The sequence below is a fragment of the Protopterus annectens genome, chromosome 4.part0, assembly GCF_019279795.1.
Source record: "Protopterus annectens isolate FY-2018-M chromosome 4.part0, PAN1.0, whole genome shotgun sequence".
NCBI lineage: Eukaryota > Metazoa > Chordata > Ceratodontiformes > Protopteridae > Protopterus > Protopterus annectens.
Genome location: NC_056733.1, coordinates 1,816,132,753 through 1,816,152,052, shown reverse-complemented (window position 1 = coordinate 1,816,152,052; position 19,300 = coordinate 1,816,132,753). Strand labels below are relative to the sequence as shown.

Genomic DNA, 19,300 nt, shown 5'->3' with positions numbered 1-19,300 from the left:
ACTATCATATTGACAACACACCCCTTAGAGCTAACCCTGTAGTCAGGGACTTGTGGACACACAAATTTATGAGAGGCTGCTTGGGAACATTCAAATCCAATATGAAAATTTGATATTGCTGCTAACTTAATTTTAATGGCTGAGGAACTAGCTCCTTCTTTAAAATGTAGGGCCAAAAATTTAAGCATGTTATGTAACAGATGCAAAAGGTTGAGCATGATTTTGATGCGCCCAATACACAAATCTTTTCCATTTATTGGAATAGAGTTTACATGCTGAAGGTTTATATGAAGATAAAAGTATGACAGACAGCCAGGCCATCAGCCTGAGGTTTGATATGTCTGGATGGACCATGCTTGTGGGGAAGTTAGGACAGCTGCAAATAAGCTGTATCTTGCACTTCAGGGTTTTGATTTCTAAAACATCCACTTAAGTACAGTACTGTACAAATATTTTGAGGAAGTCACTTCACTGGACCAAAGCTCCACTGTCATATTTAAAACCAGTCTCAATGAAAAGTTTAGGTTTCTGTCATGGTGTACATTTAAGGGGTTCCAAGTACCATATTAAACTGAGTTAAACTTTTTGAAAGACAGAGCATTCAAGGGATGAAGTGACTGTGGTAGGCTTTCCGAAATAGTGTGGTCTGAAATAAAAGGAAAAAAAACTACTGAAGATCTGATCTCTGTGTCTAAGTATAAACAGTGCTTTACCTGGCAGTGTGTAAGTATAAACAGTGTTTCATTTTTAAGGAAAAGGAAGGTCTTTACCTTTAAACCCACATGACACTTCCTTTTCATTGTATTTTCTGCACCACATTACTAGTGTCCCTAACATCTGTGTTTCTTCTACTGACTCTAGTTTCACCATTTAAACCCTTTCTTACCCAGCCTATTGCATAACTGAAACAGGCAATTCTCTCCCACCTCACCCCTGGCCATGCCCATTCATTGCCCCATTGCTTTGCATATAGCAACATCTGTGATTATCATTGCTATGCTATATCAACTAGTGATGCCCTTTAGAGTGGGAGCTACCATATATATATCGCCAGGTAATGATTGGGGGGGGGTGCAACTGAGCTCTTGGTCTATAGCTTTACTGTTTCACATACATCTAGTCCTGGTGATAACACTCCCAATACTGCAAACTAATATGATACTTTGTTAAGCTAAGCTCTAGATAATTCATTGTTTTGACTGTCGCCTTTATATTCAGTCACAATATCCACTATAACAGTCAAGGACAATTACATGTTTTAGACTAATTGATTCACTTAATACACTGGCATAGCAGCACTGTTGGAAGTGAGGAGCATTAAGCAACCAAGGTGCAATTTTTCCTTTTAATTTTTTAATAAAATGGATAGCATAAGCCGTATTATAGCCACAATGAAAACAGCTGGAATAAACTCCACCTGCACTGATGTATTTATTTTACGAGAAACTTCTTTGTTTAAATGACTGTAACCACTTAGCAATCTGTCTCCTCTATCATGATGTGCTAGGCTCTTCCATCACCATTTTCTCTTAAAGTGTACTGCTATATTAATGGTCAGTAAAACAGAGGGACTGAAGTGCAGCAGTAAAAGTTTACTCTAAACAGATTCATAGGTTGTTTAGAGGCATGCAGTCCAAGAGATCACTAAACAGTTTAGCCTGTGTGTGTGGGAGACTGCAGACAAGGGGGCAAGTGTGTGTGGGAGACTGCAAGCAAGGGGGCAAGTGTGTGTGTGCTTGCAAGCAAGGGGCCAAGAGTTTGTGTGTGCGCCTGCAAGCAAGGGGCCAAGTGTGTGTGTGTGTGTGTGTGCGCCTGCAAGCAAGGGGGCAAGTGTGTGTCTCTGGGAGACTGCAAGCAAGGGGGCAAGTGTGTGTGTCTGTAAAAGATTGTAAGCAAGGAGGCAAGTGTGTGTGTGTCTGTGGAGACTGCAACCAAGGGGGCAAGTGTGTGTGTGGGAGACTGCAAGCAAGGGGGCAAGTGTGTGTGTCTATGGGAGACTGCAAGCAAGGGGGCAAGTGTGTGTGCACCTGCAAGCAATGAGGCAAGTGTGTGTCTGTGGGAGACTGCAAGCAAGGGGGCAAGTGTGTGTGTCTGTAAAAGATTGCAAGCAAGGGGGCAAGTGTGTGTGTGTCTGTGGGAGACTGCAACCAAGGGGACAAGTGTGTGTGTGGGAGACTGCAAGCAAGGGGGCAAGTGTGTGTGTGACTGCAAGCAAGGGGGCAGATGTGTCTGTGTGCCTGCAAGCAAGGGGGCAGGTGTGTCCGTGTGCCTGCAAGCAAGGGGGCAGGTGTGTGTGTGTTTGCCTGCAAGCAAGGGGCCAAGTGTGTGTGTGTGTGTGTGTGTGTGTGTGTGTGCCTGCAAGCAAGGGGCCAAGTGTGTGTGTCTCGGCTCTTAAATAATGATGTCACATCACAAACATAGCTCCTCAAGTAGATCCTGGGTGGTTTCCTTCCCCAAACTGACGTATACTCTGCCTTATTTGCATGCTGCATATAAGCCCCTGTGATCCTCCCACATGTGATGTCATCACTGCCTTGGCCAGCCCACTATTACCCTAATAAAACAGAGTAGCTGCTATGTGGAACTTCTTTTCTTTCGAAGTGAATCCTATTGGCTCCATTTCGTGTGAAGGACTTGCTCGTTGTTTGGATTGTCTCCCTTTTGTCGAGCGTTGGAAGAACTCATAGTTAAGGTAAGTTCTAAGTGTAATTTTATAGTCTGTGCCCCTAGCCCTGATATTTTGTTCTTTTTTTTAGTGCATATAATGCTTATAAGTGTGTAAAGCTCTTTTAAATTAGTAGTATTGCTGCCGAGTCATTAGTTTATTATTTTTCTAGTTTTGCTGGCTATTGAGATTTGTGTGCTCCATTCGGTTTTGTTTGTGTAATCGGCGTCTGTATTTTAGAGTCGGAAGCTAGGGGCATAATAAAATGTTTTTTTTTTTCGTTATAGTTAAGTTTTTGTAATGTACGCTGAAACCATGTTGTCTTCAATTGCGCATGAATGGGACAGTAGTTGTATGTCGCTTTTTCCGATCGGCGCGTGTTATGTTAGTTTATTGAAGGGCTGTCTGTGTAGGATAATCTGTATTGAATAAGTTTGTTTGTGTTTTTCGCTTTTTCCTGGTTAATGGTCGCCACAGCAAAACTTTGGTCCGCTAATGATCGAGTCGATTTTTTACATGCCGGTTGCAATCCTCTTGGGTTTTTCTTTGGTTACTCGTGTGTTTTTTTTTTTTAGGTTCACTTGTTTGCTTTTTGGATTAAGTGTTGTGGTTGTTTTTTTGGCTTACCAGCCTCCCGCACAAGCTTCTACCTCACTGTTACAGTATATACATATTGTAGGATACAAGTTGTTCAGTACCTGACATCTGTATATAGCTTAACTGTGATTACTCTGTGTTAAACTCGAGAATGTCACCTCTGCCAAAAAATGTAAAATTGGCTGTTTCTTGTTTTAATGGGCTGATCCTGAAAGTAGTCCATTTGTATCCATATTCTATTTCAATAAGCCATGGATAATCAAATTTAAAGTACTTCTGTACTGTATGAATCACTGCATTTGAAGATAAAGGCTTTTTTATTACTATTATTATGGTTGTGTGTCCTGCTTTTCTTATCAGCTGAAGGCAGGATTGTAGATGTACAAAGTACTAGGTTGTCTGCCCAAGGGCATTTATAAGCCTAGCCAGTGTGATGGCTTTTGCCACCCCCTTACATTAGTTCCCTGTGACTCTGACCAGCAGAGCCATTAGTATAAGAGTTTGGACAGGAAAACACTGCGGCCTTCCCTGTGCCTCATGAGAAGATTTATGCTGCAATCTGTTATAGGTTCTCACAGTCTTTCTGCTTAAATTGCTGACAAGATTTAGCATAACTGAAAAAATGTGTCAAAGCTTTTCAGATGAACGCTAGAAATTTCACATCTGTTTCACAAATGTAAACTCCCTTACAAAGTACTGAGCTTTGTGCTTAACAAGCAATGCATGTTTAAAGAGATGAGAATGTAATTGTGTCTAGTATGATGTATGACAGCATATTTCATATACAATTACCATGCAGCCTTAAGTCGAAGAAGCATGTGATGCCAATGATGCATACATACCATATACTATTGTAGTTATAATGTGTTTCCTTTATGTATAAACAAGGAACTCAAAGTGTGTTCTGTTAAATTTTTCATAATATATAAAAACTGTTCACACTGCCATTTCTCTTTTACTACTCCATTTCTTAGCAAAATAAGTTAGAATAAATGATACTATCACAAGTCAGTCAGACTCAACCAGCAATTAACATAGGTTCATCGGTTGGTACTAGGCTATCAGCCCTAGGGCCTATACAAGCCTAGCCATAACAATTGCCTGGGTATTTCTACCCACACTATTTACTTCCCTGGACCCATATCTAGCAGGGTGACTCACATGATCCCCGGGGTGAATTTCCTTTCTCCCATCCAATCGTCAAGGTTCCTTTTGAAGAGGGCCAAAGAGGCACTATGCTTGACATGTATGGGCAATCTGTTCCAGAGTCTGGGGAGTCTCTGGGTCAGGAACCTATCCCTCCAGCAAGTTTTGTTTATTGTGATGACAAGGTTTAGATCCCTGGAGCGTGTAGCTGTGAGGGATTAGGATTTATTTAGGTGTAGCATGTCCAGCAGCTCTGGGTTTGACATGGCCTTATATGTTAAGCAGAGATCGCCTCTGAGTAGACGATATGCGACAGAGTTTAGCTGCAGATTTTTAAGCCAGTCAACGTAGGGCATCTGCTTTAGGCATGTGATTCTTTTAGTGAGGTATTTCTGCGGCCTTTGAGAGGTACATACCAAACGGGGCATTGGATTCTATAATGGGTCTAATGAGGGATGAGTACAGTGGGACAATGACCTCCTTTTTCCTGGATGAAAAGCCCTTAGTGATGAGGTGTGCAACATAGAAGGATTTCCTGACTGTGGCAATGTGGTTATCAAAGGTGACACCACTGTCCACCTGTGTCCCATAGTCTCTTATCACACTTTCAGTATTTAGTGTACTGCCACCTATATGGTAATCCACGGATACATGTTTTTTCCCAGAGGGGATAACTATGCATTTCTTGCCATTGAGCTTGAGCCCATGGCTCTGGCACCAAGCATCTGTTTCTGTAAGGCCCTTTTGTAGAGTATTCACATAATTTGGGGATTCAATAATGGCTACCAGTTTGCAGTCATCTGTGAACTTTGTTAGCCAGAGTCTATTAGTGTTGGCCTGTACTTCAGAGAAGTAGATGCCAAACGAGAGGTCCCCCAGACTGAACCCTGAGCTGCTCCACTTGTCACTTGTCTTGAGCTGGATTTGGAGTCGGCTACTTTTACAGTGTGGGTTCTATCAGTTAGCAAACCATTGGGTGACGTAGTGACTAATGCCCAGCTTAGTAATCTGATTCCAGAGTGGGGGATGGTGTCAATGTCATTGGCAAGGTCTAGATAGGCTGTGTGGACCACCTTACCCTTGTCCATGGCTCTGGAGAATGATTCAAAGTCAATCAGGCTCAGGAGACAAGACCGGCCCTTCACCAACCCAAACAGGGTGGGGTCCAGTGTTTGAAGGTTGCCAATATCTTTGTTTATAAGTTCCATGACAATAAATTGACAGCATCGATTTCCCATGTTGGGAATGAACAGGTCTAGGATATTGCAGCCCCTGGTGGGATTATGGATTAGTTGATCCAGGGCATTGGAATTCATGAATTCCAAGAACTGTTGGGGAAAGGTGATGGTACACAAGTAGTTTTCCCAGTTAATGGCAGGATAGTTTAAATCACTCGATATTAGGGGGTTTGGTTGTATCTTAATATTTTCCAGTATGTTTAGAAAGGTGTAGTGAGAATCTTGGGGCATGGTGGAGGATCTGTAACAAGCTACAGTTTGGATTGCAGTGTTACCTGTTAGTTGCACCTGGACAATTTCAGATGCTTTGTGTTGGGCAACTAGCCTGGTGGTGTGAATATCCTTGATGAATATGGACACTCCTCCACCTTTAGTGTTTCGGTCCTGGTAAATAAACATCTTGCTGTTAACTTATATAGCACCTTAGAAACAGATGATATTCTTCTTAAACACACACATACAGCTTCTAGCATATTCATTGTTAATAGCACAGTGCAGTCTGTTACTTGAGTTAGTTACATGGTAAAACTGTACTAACTTTAATTTTTTTGGCATCTTTCTTCACAGCATGGAATCTATTTTATGTAATCTTTGAATTAAGTATGACTTTCTATGCATCAGTCTATACTGCATACATTCATTTTCCATGTAGTCTGCATTGTATACATTCATTTTGCATATGTTAGATGCATTTTTGCATCTCTTCAGCTTGTCTTTCAGTTGCACAGCACCTTGGCATAGTGTTTAAGATATGCACTATATCTTCATAACAGATGCTATTTGTGTGAAAGTCATCTTTAGTTTGAATGCCGATCCAACTCTGATATTTCTTCAGAGATACTTCCAATTTCTGTCCTGTCCCCGATCTTTAAGACTGAATACATCAGACCTGTGTGTGTCTGTCTGTGTGTCGATGTCTGTCTGACCACAGGATTGCTCTGTATTTCAGGTTGTACTTGGTTGTGGCGTACCGTGCATATGTGTTGTGGGTGCATAACAATCGAAGGCTGGGATTTGGTAATCGAATGGTGCTTCCCGCTTGTGTAGTGTCGTGAATTCAAGCACAGTTTTCATGTGCAGATGATGATTCGTACACAGGATTTCAACCCTTTGAGGGACTATGGATTTTTTCAGAAAACTGACATGTCTATTATTGCTATAGCTGTGCATTGCTGGTCTCAATTGACAAATACTTTTACTTTTCAAATCCTGTATACTCTACCTTGTTTTGAAATTTGTGCACTAATAAAGTGTGTAAATGAGTGACTTGGATACTTAATGTGTCATGTGTACATCTGGCTACCATCGCCTTAAATTGCCACTGCTCTGAGAGCAGAGTACGTACTTACAGCTGTTTTCACTGTTGTATATCATGATGGTGGTTGGCTTTTTATAGCAATTGTTGAGCAGCTTTCAATCCTTGGCGAATGTCCACCAGTGCAACTGTTGACATCCTTGCCACCATGTAGACAAACTAAGTGTATTTCGTCCTCTTAAGTGGTTTTTAATGCTGTACAGGTCCGGTCACACCACCTATGCAAGACTAATGAATTCCTAAGGTACTTGGCTGTGGCAGAGTTACCATACGATCACTATATGCCATCCTGCATCATTTCATTTTTTTGTAGCACAAAGTGTTTTTGTGGTAAGGGGAGAAATTCACCTGAATTAGTACTGCTTTCACATTGTTCATGTAGAAAAGTAGATTTTTACAGTGCCCCAGTTTGAATCTGAGTAATTGTCAACTTCCAGGTGTCGTGTAAAGGCTGGAAGCCAGGATACACTTTAATCGCAGAGAAAATAAGGTGGATGAAAGTGACACTGACAAATGTATTGCATGACTGTCACATGAAGGCAGCTATTATTACAGTTGGATATTTCATTGAACATCAATTCTAACCGTTGAAGTCTTACAGGTTGTACCAATATCATGTAGTGTAACAAGTTTGACATGAATTAGTTGTGTGATTACTGTATGATTTGATATAGTAATTTCTATTTTTATTAGGTGAACGTCAAAATGCCATCCTGCTTTGCAATCAACTGTAGTGTGCGCCAAGACAATCTGCCACAGGGGGTATCATTCCATCGGTTTCCACGTGATATCAACCTGTGTAGACAGTGGGTGATTAACTGTGGTAGAGATGTTGGTAGCATACCGAAGTTTGTTAAGGAAGTATTGGGTAGTGCAAAGCCATGACATTTCCTCTGTTCTCAACACTTTGAGCAGAGCCAGTTTCACCTTGACTACCAGCAACAGCTACTTCCTGAGGAGATGAGGCCCAAGCGACCAATTCGGAGATTAATAAAAGGGGCAGTGCCATCAATTTTCTCTCTTTCGAACATCAAGACACATACATCTTCAGTACATCGGTTGCAGCAGAAACAGCAGCAGAAGGTGAGAACATCAGTGGAGCACTGAACGGTTTAATCAGCCTACTGACATTTGCTTAGTGAGATACTGGTACTGCATGCGTTTCAATTTGCAACAGTTAATGGATGTACTTTTTATATGCAGCTTATTGAAGACCTTCTGAGTACAACGCAGCCTACATTGCAAGACCTTGTGACAGAGCAATGGTCTGTGCAACGCAAGGTGAGTGTAATTGTATTACCTCGTCAGCACACAAATCATTAGTCAACACTCGGGTGAATGTAATTTTAATGAGCCTTAATTTTTGTATCTGTTGCAGAGGAAGCATGTGCAGCTACAGAATGAAAGGGATGCAGATAATGATGCGTCACGACACATGGCAGAAGACCGAATGGAAGACTGTCAAGCGCATCAAGAATGTGTGGAAGTCTTGATGAAAAGTTAGAGTAATATGCGAGTGTGGATAAGCATTCAGTCTACGGGTTGTGTTATGGTTGTCTGAGTAATAGTGTAAATTACAAAATTTTTATGGAGTTCATTGGTACTCCCTTGAATATATTGGCTCATGACCTCAGCAATCAAAATGCTTATGCTGTTATCGCACAGATAGTGTATGTAGTTTACTTTGTCATTAGTCAAGCATTGACTGATTAACACTTATGTGATTGTAGGTTCAAGCAACTGATTACTATGAAGAGGTAGTAGAAGACACGGAAGTATACTTAATGGAGACTGGGACTCGCAGTCAGAGTACAGTCGCATGCCAGACAAAGTTTCGCCAAAAGAAAGGTAGCAGCATAGGAATTCAAGTCAAGCTAAAGGACCTTCCAACAGTACCATGCACTATGATTGATGCAGCTGTACAGGTTCCAGAAGTAGGAGTCTCACCACTGCTCAACCACACTTACTTTAAAAAATCGAGGGATGTACAAACAGAGTTGAGTGTGGATGTACAAACAGAGTTTAGTGCGGACGGACCACAACAGCACAGTTTCAATAATGCCAATCATCGCCCGGGTGAGAGTAGATGTCACAATGAAAAGGACGAAAGTTACACTGAAGAGGCCACATGTAGCTCTAGTGCATACATTGCTGCGGAGATGACACATTGCAGTACTCCGGTCAAGCTACGAAAGGACGTCCATAACACGAGCATGCATAGCAGCTCCTCACTTTCTCAGTGGACCGATGATGTGGAGAAGGATCCAGACTGGTTGTACACTTCTGACAACTTGTCTACGTCAGAGATTGAAGACACAGTGCTGGAACAGGATGAAGATGGTAAGTGAATCAAAGTTCATTGTGTTTGTGTCCTGCCTGGATTGCGTGTTGCTAAAACTGACCTGTCCACAATGCCACACACCAGCTGTGGAACTGAGGAAAGTGAAGTTGGGATCCTATGTCTCGGTGAATGTTTCATGTATTAGTGGACATGAAGTTCTGCATTGGGAAAGTTAACCATTAATAGGCCGAATGCCAGCTGGCAATCTTCTACTGGCATCATCTGTACTTTTCAGTGGTAGTGCATATGCACATATAGCGCGATTTAGTGCTTATCTAGGACTAGAATTTATAAGTGAAACCACATTATATTCTATTCAACGGGAGTATTTATTCCCAGTTTTGCAGCATACTTGGACACAGCATCAGACTCGTCTGCTAGAAGATGCAGTGGGTAAGGAAGTAAGGTTAGCTGGAGATGGGCGGTGTGATAGTCCCGGTTATTCTGCCAAGTACTGCTGCTACAGCATGATGGACCTGGATTCTGGATTCTGGATTCATTGTCGATTTCTGTCTCGAGCAGGTCTGCAGAAGTGTATCCTCAGTGGCACTGGAGAAGAAAGCTTTTAAGAAGTGCATGAAAAACTTGCTGGATAAAAATGTTAATGTAAGCCTTGTGGCGACAGACAGACATCCTGGGATAAGGTTATTGATGCGCACAGAATTTCCAAAGGTGGATCATCAGTTTGATGTGTGGCATATGACAAAAAATTTGACTAAGAAAATCACTGAAGCTGGGAAAAGGAGAGGCAAGCAAGACTTACTGCAGTGGTGCCACAGTATTTCAAATCCCCTGTGGTGGTGTGCTGAAACGTGTGAAGGGGATGAAGTAGTACTTGAGGAGAAATGGTTGTCATTGCTCTACCATGTAACCGACAAACACAGTTGGGATGGTGGCAAGAAGGTTTCCTGTTGTGGACATGAAATGCCACTCATTGATGGAGATGAGACAAAGTGGCTGGAAGAAGATGATGCCCGTCACAGTGCATTGAAGAGAATTGTTGCAAACAAATTTCTCATGAAAGATTTGAAGCACATCACCAAATTCTGCCACACTGGTGACCTCGAGGTGTTCCATGCATTACTATGCAAATATTGCCACAAGTTTGAGCACTTTAGTTTTGCAGGAATGAAGGCAAGAATCATACTTGCCATCCTGGATCATAACAAGAACCTTCACCGTGAGCAAGCAGTGGTGAGATTCCCTACAAAGAAGTCAGCAGCAAAGGGAGAGCTAAGGTATCGCGTGGTGTACCCTAAAGCAAAACAGGAATGGGTAGCCAAACCAATATTTGAGAAAAGAAAGTTTGACTACATATATGACCTGATGTTGGAAGTTATAAAAGCTAAGCGAGGCATCTTGGAAATGCAACCCATGTCTATACCTGACATACCAAAGAATATTGCTAGGTGTGAACATCCCAAGAAGACTATGGTGATTGCTAGACATATTTCACAATTCGGTAAGTGTAGTAAACATCCTGGTTGAAACAGCACATTTACTACTGTGGACTGGGTAAGTAAATTGTGACAATTGTTTTCAATTAACCTAATTTGGAGTAATATCCGCAGATATTGATGGTAATAGGCAGTACTACCCCATACCCTAAATAGCTCACTGCAGTTAAAGTAAATTAACTGTTTTATGTGGTTCTAAGCACTGCTACAATATGCAAGATCACCCCTGATTGACCAGTTAAAAGTAACACCCATTTGGATGAACCTGGGCACTCTGTACAGCTTCAGAGATATTAATGGAACTGGACCACTGGTGGGGCATACCTGGAATGCACATGTTCGCCTTTTCCAACAGGCAACTTGGGCTGGCATTGCAGTAGGACAACTGAATAAAAACCTGTGATAAGCGATGCCATCTCCACCTCTTGGCAGGGGAAATGTCTGCATGCTTTACCACCCTTCCCATTATTTCCAAATGTGCAGCTGAAACTTAAGCCGGACAAAGGGTACAACTTTATGTTGACTCAGTACTGGCCAAGACAGCACTGGATGCCTCTTCGGTCAATCACACCAAGTTACCACACTCAGTGTACCAACTAAACACTGGAGTGATCTGAGATGAACCAGGAAATCTTGCTATCAAAGAGAAAAATATTTTCCATGATTTAGACAGTTTTCCAAGACCCAGGAAAGTGACATCCGTTGAATCCGGTCATGTGTATTAATGAATACAGACAGCTGCATAATGAGCTATAGAAGGACATTTTTTCGATATCTCTGCTTGCCGCAACCTGGATGTAGAGTCATCATACAGACTACCTTCAGAACATTAAGGAAAGGGGTTCTCCTTTTTGGACTCCATATGAAATGGACACCTACATGGGTTCTTTCACCAGAAGTAAAAACTACTGAACAGAGCACCCTTTGACAGATGTCAAAGCCTGACCTAAATGCTTACACATGAAGCAATGACATTTGATGGGAAGTAACCTCTGACTGGAGGGTCTCCCATCTAGTTAATGTAATGCTTTCACTCAGGACCAAACCGTCCTTCATGGCAATGTTGCTAGACCTATTCCTGTACCAGGTCATACACCGACCCACTTTTTTAACCCTAAATCACAAGGTGATAGGAACAGTTATTCATACTCTGGATCTTTACAGACTAATTGTGTTTTATGCCCATAATAGTGTAAAACAGTTGTGTTTTTTCTCTTTGCACCTCCTGGCTGTGAGGAAAGTAGTGGCCATACTGCGCATTTCAGCCTCTTTTCTGCAAGGTAATTACATTTGGCTACCTCTAGCAGGGAAACACATTGCATGGAAGTATTACAGCTCACTACAGAAGAGCGATGGCCTCTTCAGGTGGCACCAATGCTGTCATTGAAGTAGCTAGTTGTTCCTTAGTTGAGACTTTAGGTAAAACATGCAAGCAGGACAAAATCACAATGGCCATAGCCAGATTGGACCTGGCTGTCCTCCACAGTTTCCTAGGGAAACGTATAGCAAACAATAGCCTTCATGGTGAACTGGGGAAGGCAACCACATGGAAATAGTACAACATTGGAATTGGAGGACATCGAAGTTGTGTGAATTGTTACCAGAAAGATGTCCATGTCTTCCAAGTTGCAGTATTCCTTCACACCATCCCCATGCTGTGATTGTGTAATTGCTCCAGTAGGTGGCAGTGGACAGACTATGCCATGTGTAGGCCTGGCTCCTAATGGTGATTCTGTTAGAGCTGGAGTGTGTGGACATCAATTTTATAGCCCATGTTCATAGAGCTACACAAAGTGCAGAGGCACGTAGTACGGAAACATTGGAGTAGTTGCCATGATGTAGGTGAAACATCGGGAACCACGTGCAAAATAATCCAACATGGCAGAGAATGACAGTTATGTTTACAATTTTACGAAATGATTCTTTACAAACTAGCTTTAAAGAGGTACAGTGAGTTGATCAGACATGCAGCAGTTGTCTCCTCCACAGGTGGCACATAGTGTAGAAGAAAATGTCCATAGATCATTGTCCTTTAATGTGGTAAGGGTAGGTAACTGTTTGCAATCATATAACCAATATGACACTTGAGAGGAACGGTTAGGATGCAGGCATCCAAGTTGTCTAAACTGTGTAGTTGCCATGTAAGGGAATAAGAGCAAGGCCTAAGGTAAAGTTTGTGAGAGAGGACATGCAAGTGGTGTCTGACAAGATGCAGATGACAGGACAAAAGGCAAACTGATATGCTGTAGCGACCCACAACAGGAACCGCCAAAAGAGTACTTCCATTGCCATTTCAATACAGATTCATCCATTGCCATTTGAATATAGATTAATCCAATCTTTAATGAATACTTTTTCTAAAGTTGGACAGAGTATCAGTGAGTTGGCACATGTAAACTGGAATAAAGTTACGTTTGGTTACAATTTTATTCATGCAACAATGACTTTGTTTCTGGTGTTCAATACAATGCCTAACATGGTGCTAGAATGAATTCATGTGATGTGAAATTGAGTCTACAAATGTGTTATTCATGGTTTGTGATGTATAACTTTAATTTTTCCAGACTAGATGAATAGAGTTTAACCGGATGACTGGTTTTAGAGTTGGTAAGGGATGTATTCGATAAGTTATGTAAGGTAGAATTGTATTAATGCCAGTGTATGGACTGGCTATTCCATGCAGTGACTGTAAATGTATCTTTTTGGCGTTAACTGTGAATCTTATGATTATAGTCCTGCACATTATGCACTTGGAAAGTGCCATGTTGAATGGAATAACAATCCTTTCATGAAATAGTGAAGCATTCAGGTATGGAGTAGCAGTGAGGGATCAGGCAGTAAAGTAAGGCATAAGTCATTTGAAACAAGTAGGTCCAGTTGATGAACGCATGTAAAAAAAAAAAAAGTTTCTTCAGCTTGTCTGTCATTTGGGAACAAGTAGCTAAGCATGACAGTTGGCAGTTGGGAGCTACATGGTGTTCCTGCTGTTGAGCGGTTGGGGCTCTGGACAAGTACTAATTATAGAATATCCGTACTGGTATTGTGAAGTGATACTATATATTTCTGAAATAATGACTTGTATGTGTGCTGTTAGAATTAAAATGACCAATGTCAATCCATTGGCATAAGTGCTTGTGTAAGATCAGTCATGCTGTGTAGATGTACACCAAGAGACCACTACTCTTGTGGATTGTCTCATATTGGCCCGTATTTGTAAGGGTTGTGTGAAAGATGGAGCAGTATGGAGTTGTGTATGATTCCTTTTAATTTTACGGCACCTTTAGCTTGTACAGTGTGTCTAAGGACTGGTCATTGGTGAACAAATGTCTGGATGTAGAGTAATTTGCTGGGCAAGCGTTGCATGTATCTGGAAGCCTGTTAGATGCAGGGGTGTAATATGCTAGTGGTGATGAGTGTATAAGGCTGTAGATAGAAGTATTGTGGTATGAGTGGACCTCTGTGATGCTGGCTACCTTGACTTCTGGTACATTTTGCAAAATTACTGTATTTGTAAGGTCCATTAAAATCACAACAGTTTCACAGGTGTCGGATCTTCATTACGCTGCACTCAATGTATACAGGGGTATATTTATAGAGAAATGGATAGAACAGATACTTGTTTGTAAATTGAGATAATGTAATTAAAGCAAAATATGTAGTAACACCATGCATGCTAACCGGTGAAATTATGAGTAAACCAACATATGATGTATATGTAGTAGATTTTGGTTGTAATTGTAGATGTGGTTGGAAAGACACAATTGCCCATTGCTGGAAGTGTGAAACTCCAGCAAAAAAGCATAATCTCACTATTCTGAAGAGCTCTACTGATATGTAATGAAGTACAGCAACAGCTAAAAAAAAGTAAAAGCATAAATTTGCAATGACCATGCATAGACATTAACTGCATGTTTTTGCATAAGCCAATGTCTGGCACAATTAAACAGTACAACAAATTACAAGTGGTATGCACTACCATACCTTTTCTTTAATATTAACTCAAAAAAAGCATGTAGGTACTGTCAGGCAAGTCTGAAATATTTCATGTTTATAGTGTTTCATTTGTTAGCTTGAAATATTTCATGTTTATAGTGTTTCATTTGTTAGCTATTTAAACAGGAAGGGAAAATAAGTGGCAGATTGCTTTGCAAAGCAGGGATTGCCAGTGATATGTTGCTTGGTTTTAAATTTGACAGGAGTAGTGCAACAAAAAAAAGTCTCCCACTGTAAGGAAAAGGCTGACAAGCAAACAATACATTTGTCTGGTCACCTGCTGTGAGCTGTCAATCATATGCAGATAATTGGTCAAATTAGCCTTGGCTCTTTGACAGCTAGGGAAGGTAGGTGTGAAGTGGGAGGGGAGATTCCTTGAAGAGCCAGATTTCAGCCTTCACAAAAGAAAGCAATTTAGCATTTCTAAGATGCAAGAGCTTTAAAATGCACTTTCCAGTTCTGTTCTTTAGCATTTCTACTGCTTGTGTTTTAAGTGGTCATTGAAAAAGGATAACATTTTAACCAAAAGTAGGGGATTTTAAGCCTGCAGTGAATGCTTGTTAAGTCAATGAAGTGACAGCAGCTTAAGGCAAAACGTGGCAGATCTGATGCAATTTTTGGGAGACAAATAATGCATTCTGGGATACCTAGAGGCAAGAGTAAACACACTGAATTTTTTCAATATGCCAGACCCCATGTAGTCAGTCAGAAATTGCATCTAAAAAGCTCAAAATAGTCTCAGAGTGCTATTAAAATGTAGGAAACATCAAACCATGATGAAATTAATATGTTTTTTGAGTCTGAGGGCGCGGTTGTCCTTTAAGGTGTTGAGATGTAAGCATGTACATCTGTAAGTTCTGTCTGTTAACCAGTTTATTTATATTTTATGATGCTGCTAGCCATCCTGATGTGTTTCTATGTAATAAAGCATCTAAATGAACTACCCCACCTACTTGTCATCTGTGTTGAGGGACGAGCAACATGGTATCAGAAGAGGCATAGCTAAAACGACTTTTTGCCAAAGAGCTCCAGTTTCTCCAATTTGAGTCTGAGAAGCATCCAGTCAGTACTGGAGGAATATGGAGGACTGGATCATCCCTACTGCAGATATAATTCACAAAACAGGTCAGAAACGAATTTGATGTTAAAACTTACTCAACTAATTTATTTGCAAAATATGAAATGAAGCGTACAGAATGCTCTAAACAATATTTAAATAAACCAAGATATCTAATATTGCTAGAAATATTCGAATTACTATGGAAAATGTTTGAAATAAAGCCTGAATTGCATAAAATGAATAAAATAAAAGGAAATTACTGCATTTTTCACTAGGCATGTATTTTTCATATTAAAGATATGAGCTGTCAGAATTGTATGAAGTGTTTGAATGTTTGTACAGTAAAGTTATTTTGCAAACTAGTTATTTAGGTTCATTGGTAGGTACTAGGCTATTGGCCCTAGGGCCTATATAAGCCTAGCCAAAGGTACCCTGGCTTTTGCCACCCAAGAAAATTATTTTCCTGTGCCACTGTCAAGCAGAGCCACAGAAGTGATCCCTGGGGTGAATTTCCTATCTCCCATCCAATCATCAAGATTTTTCTTGAACAGTGCTACTGAGGAGCTTTGTTTGATATAGATAGGTAGTTTGTTCCAGAGCATGGGAAGTCTCTGGGACAGGAATCTATCCCTCCAGCATGTACTGTTTATTATCACAGCATATTTTTCAAAGTACGGTATTTTGAAGCATTTATTGTACATTTGAATGTTACTGCAAACTGCAGTGGGAGAACTTGTTCATACATAATTACAAGGCCCATATTTTTAGTGTGTTTGTACATAATTTGTTGGCATAGCAGATGGATTTTGAAAACCCAGTGCACTTCCGTTTGATACTAATATTGCAGAGAACTGGGGTGGGCGTCAGCAAGAGTACATTTTCATACAGGCTGCATTTTCTGATAAAGATGACTGTACAAAGGCATTTATTCTTCTTAATTTAGCTGGGTCAGAAGCCATTGAAAGGGAGCATTAATTTGTGTATGCACCTGCTGTCTTTGCAGGAGAGGGGGAAAACCATCATATTGCTGTACCGGTTGAATCAAGGGAAGACTCTTGAGTGCTTAAAATGTAAATTTAGAGAAATTTGTAAGCCCCAGATGAACATTGCAATAGAAAGGGGCTCATTATACACAAGGGATCAAAAGTCTGGTGAAACTTTTGCAGCATACATAACTGATTTGAGGAAAACAGCTATGTGGAGATTTGGTGATTTAAGGGATGAGTTGATAAAAGACAGACTTTTGTGTGGTATTAAAGATGATCCTGTGAGAAAGATTTTGCTTTGTGATAGTCATTTAACTTTGAATAAGGCCATTGAGATTTGTCAGATATACAAGCTCACAGAAAAGCACACAAATATGCTTACAAATGAGAAATACATGCACCTAAAACTCATGTTAATAGTATGCTCAAATAACTCCTAAAGCTCATGTTGATAGTATGCAGCACATGGTTAAAAAAAACATGGCAGCAACTGTAGCCCCTGGAGCACTCACTGGTAAACCCCAGAGCTTTCTAGCAAGAGCCACAGTCTCACTAAAGCATGAGTGAGTCAGCAAACTCAAAGCATGGGCCCCAACCCAGTTTCATTGTCAGCTGTCATAATTGTAGTGGAAGTCATGAATCTAAAAGGGAAGAGTTCTCAGCAATGCCACAGCTGTAATAAGTGGAATTATTTCAAAATGTTTTGTAAAGCAAAAGGCACACATTTTATATAAAGGGAACATTTCAAAAACCGAATTGATCAGTTAGAAAGCTGTGACCCTACTTTTTATGTTGATGGTGTGTCAGTGCTTAGTGAAACAGTCAATGAGGTAGATTTATGGGCCAAGAATAAAGCATTTTCTTCTGTTTGGAGAAATATCACACCCATAAATTGCAATGCTAAGTTAGCAGAAACATTTGCTAGAGTATGTGATGATGAAAGGCTCAATTTGGCAAAATGCACAAAGCTTGTTGCTTATGGTGTTGAAGTGATTCAAATCAAGAACTCAATAATGCTTTTATGTTACTCTACTGGAAGAAGCTACAACTTATTTTTAGGTGGTCTAGAGGCACAGCCAGCCCTTATTAGGCCTCACAGACAGTTTGAAAATGGGACTGCTTTAATTTAATAAGGAAGTCCACCATGTTAGCTTAAAATACCACTATTCTAATTTCACCCAGTATATTTTCTCTACCTATGCTGACCTTTTTGAAGACAAACTAGGCAGATTTCCAGTTGTAGACTCCATGAAGTTAGAACCACATTAGGCCAGCCCAGAACGTTCCAATAGCTATGCAGAACAGTCAAAGCCAAGCTAGATAAAATGGTGTGATTTGTCCAGTAAATAAACCAACTGAATGGGTATCCTCCATGGTGGTAGCTCAGATAACATCAGAATATGTATTGATCTACAAGACTAGAGTAAAGACCTGAATATCCAATGCATACAGTCAAAGAAGTCACTGCTCTTATGCCAAATGCCACAGTTTTTTTCCGTCCTAGATGGAGAGAATTAATTTTGGCAAATTTTGCACGACAAGAAATCCACACTGCTAACCACTTTCAGTACTTGGGAAGGTACAGATCGTTGAGAATGCCATTTGGGATAAATTCTGCAAGTGAAATCTTTCAGCATGCAGTGGAGCAAATTATTTTCTGGATATCCCTGTACTATTACTTTAGACGATATACTAGTAGAAGGTAATTGTGCAGCAGACCATGACAGAAACCTTTGGAAAGAGCACGTCAAGTGAATCTTAAGCTGAATTCCCAAGAAATGCAAATTCAGGTTACAAGAAGTCACTTATGTTGGTCATTTATTTACCAGTTCAGGCTTACACAACCAGACCTTTCTAAACAAACAGCTATCAGGCTTACAACCAGACCTTTCTAAGCAAACAGCTATTCTCAAGATGCAACATTTTCTTGGCACGGCTACCTAGGCAAGTCCATTCCAGACACGAGTCAAATATCAGCACCACTCAGACAGCTGACATGTAAAGATGTATCCTGATCATGGTTAGACCACCACCAGAGAACATTTGACGTCCTGAAACAGAGACTTGCCAGTCTACCAGCTCTTAGATACTATGATATCCACAAGCTAGTTAATCTTTCATGTGATGCTTCGAAATTTGGTCTAGGGGAAGTCATTCTACAAGAGGGTCAACCTGTTGCCTATGCATCCAGAAAAAAAAGTTGTGTAAAGTCTACTTTAACCATAGATGTCCTCTTCCATGTTGCAGTTTTCATCACATATGGGTTTACTCCTCTTGCTACCCAAATGTCTGAACAGTATACAAATGTTTGTAGTCACTGTATGATGCATGGGGTGTCTGATGTGGCTAGTGGAACAGGGGCATTAAAAGTGATGTCTGCATGCACTGACCTTCAGAACTGTAAGCCCCAGGTGGAACCAGTCCTAGCAAGGAGAAAATGTCAGTCTTGTGCCATCCAGAAAGGGAAATGCAGCATAACAGTAGGGGAAGGAATCCTGCAAC

The 19,300-nt window shown here is 40.7% G+C and overlaps 1 long non-coding RNA gene across 1 annotated transcript in view; it reads left to right on the top strand.

Moving 5' to 3' along the window:
• LOC122800199 overlaps window positions 1–6,910 on the top strand; it is a 79,142-nt gene extending 72,232 nt beyond the window's left edge. Inside the window, exon 2 of the long non-coding RNA XR_006364552.1 lies at window positions 6,596–6,910. This is a non-coding gene — a long non-coding RNA (uncharacterized LOC122800199). The remainder of the gene's footprint in view (window positions 1–6,595) is intronic.
• Window positions 6,911–19,300: the final 12,390 nt, after the last annotated feature.